Source organism: Rhinatrema bivittatum, chromosome 5 (assembly GCF_901001135.1).
Source record: "Rhinatrema bivittatum chromosome 5, aRhiBiv1.1, whole genome shotgun sequence".
Classification (NCBI taxonomy): Eukaryota; Metazoa; Chordata; class Amphibia; order Gymnophiona; family Rhinatrematidae; genus Rhinatrema; species Rhinatrema bivittatum.
This window is the reverse complement of record NC_042619.1, coordinates 337,917,765-337,929,525: the sequence shown is the minus strand read 5'-3', so window position 1 is coordinate 337,929,525 and position 11,761 is coordinate 337,917,765.

Below are 11,761 nucleotides of genomic sequence, written 5' to 3'. Positions count from 1 at the left end.
CCTGAGGGCCACCACCATCACCTTACTGAAGGTCCACGGGGCCATTACCAGCCCCAATGGCAGGGTGCAAAATTGAAAATGCAAGCAGAGGATGTTGAACTGGAAAAACCTCTGATGGTCGAGCCGGATTCCTATACGCGAGTACGCTGCGGTCAGGGCCTTGGGTTGCCAAGAACTCCCCCTGCGCACTGCTGCAATAACTGAGCGGAGAGTTTCCATATGAAACGAGGAACCTTGAGAGCCATGTTCACCTTCTTCGAATCCAGAATTGGATGAAAAATCCTTTCTGATTTTTTGGGAACCATGAAGTAAATGGAGTAATACACTGTGCCATGTTCCTCCACGGGGAAGGGAACAATGGCTCCCAGCATCTGAAGACAGACGAGGGACTGCCACACCATTCCTCTCTTTTGCATGGATGCTCAAGGGGAGACCATAAATAGATCCCTTAGGGGACGCGCAAATTCTAAAGTGTAATCTCGCCTTATCATGCTTAAGACTCACAGGTCCGTAGTGATTTTGGCCCACTCTCGTAAAAAAAGTCAATTGACCCCTAAAACCAGAATGGAGGAGTGGACTGTCCTCACCTCATTATGTGGATTTGGCTCCAGTGCCTGCCTGGCGGAGCCATCTCAGTTCGGCTTCCGGCCTTGAAAGGATTGGTTCCAGGACTGCTGCCTTCCCAAGGCTTGTCTCTGGCTTCCTCCCGAAGACCTCCCCTGCTGAAACAGTGTATTTCCTCAAAACCGAGAGCGAACAGAAGAGGAAATTCACGCTCCCTTAGGCTTGTCCTCAGGTAACTTGTGAACCTGATTCTCTCAGTTGCTCCAATCGTCCCCAAACAGCTTTCCCTTAAAGGGCAACATTTCTAACTGGGATTTGGACGAGATATTCGCTGACCAGTTCCGCAACCAAAGGAGTCTCCTGGCTGAGACTGCCGACATCATTGTCCTAGAGGATGTCCTGATGAGGTCAAACAGCGCATCTGCGCCATAGGCTAACACAGCTTCCAGCCGTTCCATCTGCTTTGCTTTCTGGGAGGACATGGACTTGTCAGCGAGCAAAAGTTATAACTTATCCATAGCCCTTCCAACTTTCAAGCCCGTCTCCAGAGTCTCTGAGTACTAGCCTCTTTACGGACTTATGAAAAGGAAACACTTTCACGGGATCCCTTATGCGCATTCCCTGACCGGATCCTCCACCTCATGATCAGAAGCTTCCTGCAGAACTTTTATTCCTAACTCTGCCAAAACATAGGGAATCAGGGGTCCCAACTCTTAATTACGGAACAGACCACCACCTTAGGATCATCCCCTTCCACAGGTGGGCCTTCCCCCCTCCAGATCCTGCCTCCCCATTAAGAGAATCTGCTCCAGCCATCTCTCTGATGTAGGAAACATCAGAAAAGTCTTCTGCTGCAGAGCACTGCGAGGGCCCCCCAAAGGCTCGCCGAACACTGATAGCCCCCAAAAATCCTGAGACCCTAGCTCTCTTCTTGGCCCGCAACCTGGGTGTGGCATCAAGCTTGAACCCATGCTGCCCTGTGGCTTTCCAGGTCAAATAAGCCTGTTGCAATAACAGCACAAAATCTACTAAAAAGGTGGAATCATCTGAAATGTCCCCTGGGAGGTCATCTTCCACTCCAAAATCTGTCTCCCCCCCCCCCCCCCCACCTTGGATTAGCAGGAGACAATGGAGGGAAAACCCCCTCCCCCTCCATAGCTTTAGTAGCAGATGCGAGGGAAGTTAAAATGGCCTCTATTCCTGCGTTGACCGGGAACGGGGCTGATGCTTCCCGCAGTGCAGGCAGGGGCCTCCCAGACCTGCGCTGTTGTTTGGAACCCCCCCCCCCCCAGCACTCTCCAAACCGCCCTCTCCCCCAGAGAGGCAGCGGAAGCAGAGGCCATTTCGAGAGCCGCACACGTGGCACATTTACTGCCACGTGGCAAGCCGCTGAGTGCCCCAATCGCTAGAGTCCCTCACCTGAGAGAGATAAACCGAGGACCAGTGTCAGCTGCACTCTACCGCCAAAGCTGCAAGAAGCTGTAACAAACAAAAAAAACTTTTTTTTTTTTTTTTTTTAAGAAACTTTAGTCAAAATAAACAAAAAAGCACTTCTCTGGTGCTGAAGAGTGGTAGCAGGCTCCAGTGGCCCTTCTTGGAGGTGAGGAAACTGGCTCCAACCCCTTGCTTGTCCACCAATACCAGGAGAGATGGCCCCATGAGGACCTACCAACCTCCTGGGAGGACTCACCAACTTTTCCTGTCTTTTTTTTTTTTTTTTGGCTCAGACGGCAGGTTTTGCACCTCTTCCGTCTGCTGGAAATAGTGAGGGACTGTAGGTGGCACACTAGGTTATAAGGCAGTGTCAGTGAAACTTTCTCTGTTTCCATCTGCTGGAGGGGAGGCAAAACCCAGGAGTCTGGACTGATCTGGGTACGTACAGGAGAAACAGTTTTGCTTGCAGGCTTGCTTGTTTTCCTTCTTTCTTTGTATTATTAATAATGTTATTCTATTTACCAGGGCCCTACCATTTATACTATGTACATAGTTTTAGGGCATGTTTTTTTAAGCTTTTCCAATGTTTATATTAATTACATAAGAACATAAGAAATTGCCATGCTGGGTCAGACCAAGGGTTCATCAAGCCCAGCATCCTGTTTCCAACAGAGGCTAAACCAGGCCACAAGAACCTGGCAATTACCCAACACCAAGAAGATCCCATGCTACTGATGCAATTAATAGCAGTGGCTATTCCCTAAGTAAACTTGATTAATAGCAGATAATGGACTTCTCCAAATGTATTGTTTCATTATTTTGTTTTGTAATTTGCTGTATTGCTCTTTATGTTTTGCAAACCACTTTAATTTTATTATGGAAAAGCAAATAATAAAAGCATAACCATCATCAAACCCTTTCATTTTCAGATGGCTTAAGCACTGAATTGCAATGACATGTATGAATAAATAAATGTGGTTGTCATATGTTATTTCAGTTCATCAGGTCAGTACAATATGAGAAAATGAAAATTAGTTTCTTACCTGATAATTTTCGTTCCTGTAATACCACGGATCAGTCCAGGCACCTGGGTTTTGCCTCCCCTCCAGCAGATGGAGACAGAGAAGTTTTTCAAAACAACCCTGGCATATATACCAAGGTGCCACCCACAGTCCCTCAGTCTTATGTAATGTCAAAGCAGCATGGAACAAAACCAAACCATACAACTATCTGTCCACCTATAAAAAAAAGGCTTATTCAAATCCCCAACTGCGAACAGAACTCGCAGAACCAAAAGAACAAGCGAGAAAAAAAAACAGTACCAATATCCAGAAAAAAAGTTATACGAGCGGACTCTCCGTAACTTCAGTGTATACAGTCATTAGCGGGGCTCTGGACTGATCCGAGGTACTACACGAACGAAAATTATCAGGTAAGAAACTAATTTTTCATTCCCTGTACGTACCCGGATCAGTCCAGACACCTGGGATTACCAGAGCTGACTTTCCGAGGGTGGGAGCCGGAGAGGCCCGCTCGGAGCACTCCTCCTCAAAATCCCCCAGAATCAGAAGTTTGCACATCCAATCTATAATGTCTTGCAAAAGTATGCAACAATTTCCAAGTAGCCGCCCTGCAAATTTCTTGTGGCGAGATTTGATGACATTCCGCCCATGAAGCAGCCTGTGACTGCGAAGAATGGGCGCGAAGCCCCACTGGTACCACTTTACCACACGGTAAGTACGCTGAGCCTATGGCCTCCTTTAGCCAATGAGCAATCGTAGTTTTGGAGGCCATATCACCCCTTTTTGCAACATTCCACAACACAAAGAGATGGTCTGACACCTGGAAAGGATTCGTGACCTCTAGATATCGCAGCAGAGCCCTGCGGACATCCAGTTTGCGTAAGTCCTTCGACACCGGATCCGAGCAGTCCACATCTTAGAATGAGGGAAGCTCAATCGACTGATTCATGTGGAAAGAAGACACCACCTTCGGAAGGAATGAAGGAACCGTTCGCAAGGACACTCCGGAATCTGAAATCCATAAGAAAGGTTCCCTGCACGACGACTCCTGCAATTCAGAAACTTGACGTGCTGAAGAAATCGCAACCAAAAATACCACTTTCAACATGAGATCCTTTAGCGTTGCTCTTTTAAGCGGTTCAAAAGGCGGGGCACACAAGGACGAAAGTACCAGATTGAGATTCCAGGAAGGACACGGATGGCGAAGCGGAGGGCGCAAGTGCTTCGCACCTCGCAGGAAACGCGCCACATCTGGGTGCAACACTACCGCTACTCCCTGGACCTTACCTTGTAAACCACCAAGTACCGCAACCTGTACCCGGAGGGAACTGCAGGAGACCCCTTTGGAAAGTCCTGCCTGAAGAAACCCGAAAATATCAGGGATCGACGCCCGCGTAGGATCCACCGCGCGCTCTGCACACCAGGCATCAAAAATTTTACAGACCCTGACATAAGCCAGAGAAGTGGATGGTTTGCGCAACCTCAACAATGTGGTCACCACCGCATCAGAATAACCCTTATTCTTCAGTAGCTGCTTCTCAAAAACCTTGCCGCTAGACAAAAGTGATCCGCCTCTTCCAAACAGACAGGACCTTGATGCAGAAGAGCTGCTGACTCTCGAAACTGTAGCGGCTCCGCTACAGTGGAAAAATTGATCAGATCCGCAAACCAGGGACGTCTCGGCCACTCCGGCGCTACCAGAATCACCTCTGCCGGATGGAGCTCTATCCGTCTGATCACTTTTCCGATCAACGGCCAGGGAGGAAACACGTACAGTAAGATGTTTGTCGGTCAGGGAAGTACCAGGGCATAGACACCCTCGGCTCCTGTCTCTTTGCGCCGACTGCAGAATCGTGGAGCCTTGGCATTCTGGAATGTTGCCATCAGATCCATGCATGGCATGCCCCACCTCTCGCAGATGAGTTGAAAGGCCTCATCGGCCAACTTCCATTCTCCGGGATTGAGATGGTTATGACTGAGAAAGTCTGCCTGTACGTTGTCTACCCCGGCAATGAGAGATGTTGCAATGTTGAGGAGATGCTGCTCCGCCCAAACCATCAATTGTCATGCATGTCATGCATGTCAGAGAAATAGAGAAGGGGTTTGAGTTTTTTGAGGGTTTGTAATTTGAAATAGCAGCTACTGAGGATAGATTTGATGTAAGGTTTGAAGGTGAGTTGGTTGTCGAGTATAACACCCAAGTTTCGTGTGTTGGAGGGAAAAGTGGTAGAAGAGAGGGTAGAGGGTATGGGTATTGATGAATGTTTAGAAGAGATGAGAAGGAGTTCAGTTTTTAGGGGATTGAGGGATAAATGCATATCAGTGAGGAGCTGGTTGATGGAGGAAAGAATAGTGTCCCAGTATTGGAGTGTGGTGAGAAAAGAATTTGTGAAGGGGATGAGGATTTGCACATCATCTGCATAGATGAAGTGTGTAACACCAAGGTTGGAGAGGAGGTTGGTGAGAGGGAGCATATAGATGTTAAATAGGGTTGAAGAGAGGGAGAATCCTTGGGGGACACCACAGTCGAGATTAACAGGTGAAGATACAAAGTTGTCAGTGAGGACTGTGTAGCTACGATTTTGGAGGTAAGACTTAATCCATAAAAGAGCAGTACCGGAGATTCCTATGCTGATGAGAGTGTTGATAAGGATGTTATGATTGACGGTATCAAAAGCAGCTGAAATATCTAGCATAGCAATGAGATAGGAGTTACCAGCGTCCATTCCTTTGATAATGGTATCTGTTAGGGAGAGGAGAAGGGTTTCCGTACTGAGATGTTTTCGGAAACCATATTGTGTTGGTTGGAGTATGTTGGATTGTTCAAGGTGGTCAGAGAGGCGGGAGTTTACTAGTTTCTCAAGGACTTTGGAAAGGAAGGGGATATTAGAGATGGGACGGAGGTTAGATAGGTTGGAGGGATCAAGGGAGGGTTTTTTTAGGATGGGCTTGACTTCAGCTTGTTTTAGGGAGTTGGGGACCAAACCTTGTTCAAGGGAGCAGTTCACAATTTTGGAGAGTGAGGTGGCTATGGTTTTAGGAATGGCGAGTAGAAGTTTGGTGGGAATGGATTCCGAGGGATGGGAAGAAGGTCTCATCTTTTTTAAGATGTTCTCTATTTCTAGAGTTGAGGAAGGTTCAAGCGAAGAGAGGATGGTGGGTGTGTGTGGGGTGAGGAGAGTTATATTGTTGGTGTTGGAGGTGAATTTAGCAGTGATGTTGGAGATTTTATTCTTAAAGAAAAGATTTTATTCTTAAAGAAAAGAGATTTTATTCTTAAAGAAAAGAGGCTGCTCCCATCGGAGCGCCCCCCCCGGCAGGAATTTGTTGTGGGGAAAGTGAGGGGGTAAAATCCCCTCTCCCACTGCTGCCCACAAGAAACGTGTCCAAAATGGCTTCCGTTCCTGTGCTGGACACGGGTCTGCTGAAATCACAGAACTCCTCTCAGTACGCAATTCCGAACGCAGCACCCGACCACAACCCCCCCCAAAGTGAAGGTCCCTCGCCTCCCTGCCCGCACTTCGAGCAAAGGCCCTCTCGCGAAAGTCGTGAGCGCGACGAGCCCCACGCACGGCAAGAAGATCCCTGAGGCATCACAGGCCCGCCGCAACTAACAAGTAGACAAGAAAACTCGGCGAAATAAGAGTTAAGAATTCGGTCATGCAGATACCCCCCCCCCCCCCCGACAAGCCTAACAATTGACGGAGCGCTGGCGCGCACAAATAAAAAAGTTCTTTTTTTTTTTTTTTTTAAACGCACTGCAACTTGCTGTTCGCTGTCCCAGGTTCCGGAGAGAAAAACAGGTCCTGCTCCTGTATGGGGGTGAGTGAGCCGGGTTCCCTGGTATCACCCCAGCGCTGCTGAAAATTGCGAAGGCAGGATCCTCGACCATGGTCTTTTCAGGACCTAGCAACCCTCTGGGAGGCTCACAGAACCGACAACGGGACTTTTTTTTTTGTAAATTTAAAGTGAAAGAAAGCCCCAATTAGCCAACTAAATCCTGACTACACTCCAATCCCCACAAGCAGTAGAAATCAGAGTCTAGAGACTGTGGGTTTTGCATCTCTGCCATCTGCTGGAGACAGAGTAAGACTGGGGGACTGTAGGTGGCACCTTGGTATATATGCCAGAGTTGTTTTGAAAAACTTCTCTGTCTCCATCTGCTGGAGGGGAGGCAAAACCCAGGTGTCTGGACTGATCCGGGTACGTACAGGGAAAGGATGATTTAGCCTTAATGTACAAATATACTGCAGGTGGGCAGGTTGTGGTGTTTGTTTTCAGTGCTGTCGAGAAGTAAAAAGAGGGGGCTTAGGGCTGATAATGTTTGCAGAAAGAGAGGGAGACAACTGACTTTACAGCTATGGGAGAAATGGTCCTGTTAAATCCCTTTGTTTGTTTCAAAGTGTTTAATCATTTCAATTTCAAATCGCTTATGTGCGATGGGAGGAAGTTCCCTTTTAGTAATCCTAATCATAAGGTGGTCTGGCCTGAAACCGGGTTCCTTCCCAGGTGCATCACGTTGCTGTTATCTAGCATCTGTGAAAGATTATAAAAGGTCTCCCTAATGCACCCGGCACTGGCAGTTTCCACTGCCTTTCCATTTATAGAACAGATCTCCAGTGCAGCAACAGGACTCATAGAATGCCTTTTTCATACACCGCCATGGTCTGGAAAACCGTACCAGTAGGGTTCTATGCTCTTCTAGTTCCAGCTGTTCAGACTGCTGGGGGGAATGACAGAAAGGTATGCTCACCCCTTTGGGTTTCTGGGTGGAGAATGTGAGGAGCACCAGTGGGACAAGCTCCAGAAGCAGCATGTGCAGAGGTCAGACGTTTGCTTGGGGGAGGGGGGAGGGGGCTATAGGAGAATGAGCCTGGCCCGAGCACTAAATCAGGGGCCAATGCAAAACTGCATCAGCTGAGCACACTGTTTAACCTGTAGTTGGACACGGGCTTTGTAGGAGCAACCTAATCCCCTTGTGCAATAAGAGGATTAGCGCCTCTACAACGTGCATCCAACGAGCTGGGAAACTAAAAGCGTTCATCACATGCAAATGCATGTGAATGAGGCTATTAGTTATTCACTATCAATGCAAAAAAAAAAAAAAAGTGCATCCAATATGCACATTTCTGCGCTGAGAAATTAACGGCTGCCCAGAACAGAAGGCTGTGCTGAAAGGGGATTGGTCCTTTCACTGACATGTGACAGTGAAGGGATCAATTGGCAATAAGTGAAGGAATGCAAAATCAATATTAAAGTGTCTGGCACTTAATATTAATTTATTCACATCTTCACTTATTGCTAATTGGTCCGTTCACTGTCACATGTCGGTGAAAGGACCAAGCCACTGTCCTGAAAGGAGAAGGTTCACCGTAGGGTTTCCTGGCCCGCAGGAGGGTGAAGATTTCACGTTTTCAAAGGGCTGTCCTATGGACCTCCATTCATGTACTGCACCCCCCCCCCTCTCCCCATGTGACTTGGACCGCTTGCCCTTTCGGGCCAGACCTTGGGGGGAGGGAGCTTAAGACAGGTCAGACATGGGTGCCCAGCCATTCTCCTAGGCACCCGATATCAAGGATGCACTAGGGGTGCACAATTTTCCCTAGCATGGCCTTTTTAGTGTGGCAGCTCATTTAAATATGACATCTGGTCCCCGGGAGAGGTGGTTGGGTGCACATTAAGAAGGCGGGTGCTAAGTGTTGAGTGCCCATTTTCTACACGCTGATATTACATCAGCCCCTCGGCATCTAGGGAAGGTAGTAGATCAAATCCATCCCTGAAGTTAGGAAAATGCCTGCAGGTTTAAAGGTGGAGCTTATCAGTTAAAAAAAACCCAAAAAAAACCCCCACCACCCACAGGCTGTGGCACTGTTATGAAGGTTCAACAGTCACTGTGAACTGTCAAGCCTGCTCCCTGGTCTTGGGGCTGATGTGGTAAATAAACTGAAGTTTGTACTGGGTATTCCTTCAAAAGGACTACTTGTTCTTTTATCTAAGCTTAAAAAGGTGGTGCAGGGGTTTATATGCTTTATGCAAGCAAAGCACAAAGGAGAGTTACAGCTCTAAAAGTAGAATAATTGTAATTTATAGACTACCCTGTGCCTAATTCCTTCCATTGCAGTGTCACAGTAGCAAGTATGGGAGGAAGTGACGTCACCCCTCATGCGAGCGGTGTGAACTCATTGCGCTGTGAGCCCCGCAAGTTTCAGCGTTTAAAAAAAAGTGCTAAAAACCGTGCGGTTTTGCCTGCAACTAAGAGCTCTAGCCTTCTTAAGGTGGCTGGAGGCTGGGGGCATGGCAGCGAAAAGGAAGGTAACCGATTTAAGGAAGTTCTCCTACGCGAGGGACAGCGGCGATACTGGCGAAGAAAAATCCAAAATGGCGCCGGAGGACCCAATTGCAGAGAGCATGGAGAGCGGGGAGGGAGCACCAGATTTGCCAACCCCCTCATCTGAATTTCCAACCACAGAGGTTGGTTTACTACAAAGCTGAAATCACTAACCTGATAGCAGAAATGAAAGAGGAGACTGCTGAACTAGGTAGAAGGGTGGACGAGGCGGAGATTCGGTTGGATACTCAGGGGGAGGGCTGGCTTCAGATGAAAACAAGCCATCAGGAATTAACCACCACTTGCCAAGCCCTAGCAGAAAAGATAAAAGATATGGAAAACCGCAGCCGGAGAAGTAATCTCCGGATAAGAGGAGTGCCTGAAACGGAAGACTACGGGGACTGTGTCACTGTGGTAGAAAAAATAGCAACATTCCTTTTGGAAACTAATGAGAATCAGTCTGAGGCTGCTTCGCCTAACATTCTTATTGACAGGGCCCATAGAACCCTGGGTCCCACGATTGCCAACAGAGCCAGAGACATCGTGGTGTGCTTCCACTCTTTTGCTCTCAAAGAACAGCTCTACAACATCTCCAGACGTCAGCACACATGGAACTGGGAGGGTCATGATATCGCCATTTTTGCAGATTTATCCTCCGCCACTCTAAAAATGTGCCAGGAATTCCATTGCATCACAGCTAAGCTTGTTGAGGCCAATATCCGATATAAGTGGCTTTTTCCTGGTGGTCTACCCTATATGTTCCAGGGCACTACACATAAAGCTAAGACGGTACTGGAAGCCTGCGGGATCCTGAAGGAAATGGGCCTTAATGTTGATATTCCTCTAGCTCCAAAAGGCGCTGGCTCTGCTTTGGCTCACATCACGACTACAATCAATTCTCAACCTCGCTGGCAGCGGGTCCCAAAAGGATGCAGGAGGCTCCAGAGGAATCCTGAGAATGCTCCTCCGAATGACCCATCAGACTGACTATTAAACTTGAATGGGCTCTAAGTTCTTTCTAGCCTGCATCTGAATGTACACTGGCGGTGATTTTTTTGCTTTACTTTACCCGTCGGGGGACATGAGGAGTGACGAGAGACTTCCTCCATGCTTAATAGAAGCACAGGGTTTGTGCTTCAGGGTTTAAAGGTGATAATTTTGGTTTGGCGCAGAGTTTGGCTCCTGGGTGGATTTCTAATTGCAAGTAACAGCAAAGCGGAAGGGGGTTTTCATTTCCATGGTTACGCTTACATTTTATTCTCTTAATTTTAAGGGGCTTAGTAGCCCGGGTAAGTGTCGTTTACTGTTTAGGGAATTAGACCGCATAAAGGCAGATGTGGTTTTTCTTCAAGAAACCCACTTGCGGAAATGTTATTTGGGTTTAATGAAGCATCCTAAATTTCCCTATCAATACTGGGCAACCGCTACTCCCACCTCAAAGTACTCTGGTACTGGTATTTTATTGCACAGGGATACGCATTTTGAATATAAAGACCTTGTTGCAGACCCCTTGGGTAGAATGGTTATGCTGAAATTGCTAATGGGGGGGGGGGGGAATCCTTTCTCTCATCTCGGTTTATGGGCCTACTGATCACAAGGCTGATTTCTTTAATTCATTGAATCGCACTCTGGCATCTAAAATAGAAGGCTCTCTTATTATAGGTGGGGACTTTAATCTAACTTTGGATCCCAGCAAGGATACCTCCTCTGGGATTAGTTCGGACCCTAAGGTGGCTCGACAGGCACTTAAAACGCTTGATGGCAGATATGGGGATAGTAGATATCTGGCGCCCACGTTTCCCTAAATCTAGGAACTATATGTTTTATTCTACTCCACACAACAGTTATTCGAGGATTGATATGCTCCTGGGTAGTAGGAGCTTACTACCTTGGGTAAAGGAGGTCGAGATTGAGGTCATGGTGTGGTCTACATTTGGTTTACATTTCAACTTCAGGATTATGATAGAGGGGTGAGATATTGGAAATTGAATGATTCTCTTCTCAATGATCAAAGTTTTCTTTCTCAATTGGAACACAATATCCAAGAATACTTACTGATTAATGACACTGGGGAGGCAACTGCTGGGACGGTTTGGGAATGTCTAAAAGCGGTGCTTAGGGGTAAAATCATAGCTCGAGCTTCTTATGTTAAAAGCCAAAGAGAACTTGAGCGACAGCAATTGGAATGGCACTTAAAAGCTTTAGCAAAATTTCATAAACTGAATCCAACTCGGAGGGGCTCTCTTCAGGCCATCGAGGCAGTACGTACGAAAATAGCTTCTATTGATGCAGCCGCAATAGCGTATCAGCTGGAACGGACCCAGCAAAAATACTTTGAAGGAGGTAACAAAGCCGGAAAGCTCTTGGCTCATAAATTAAAGCGAAAACAGGCTCAGGCTACTATTGTGAAAAT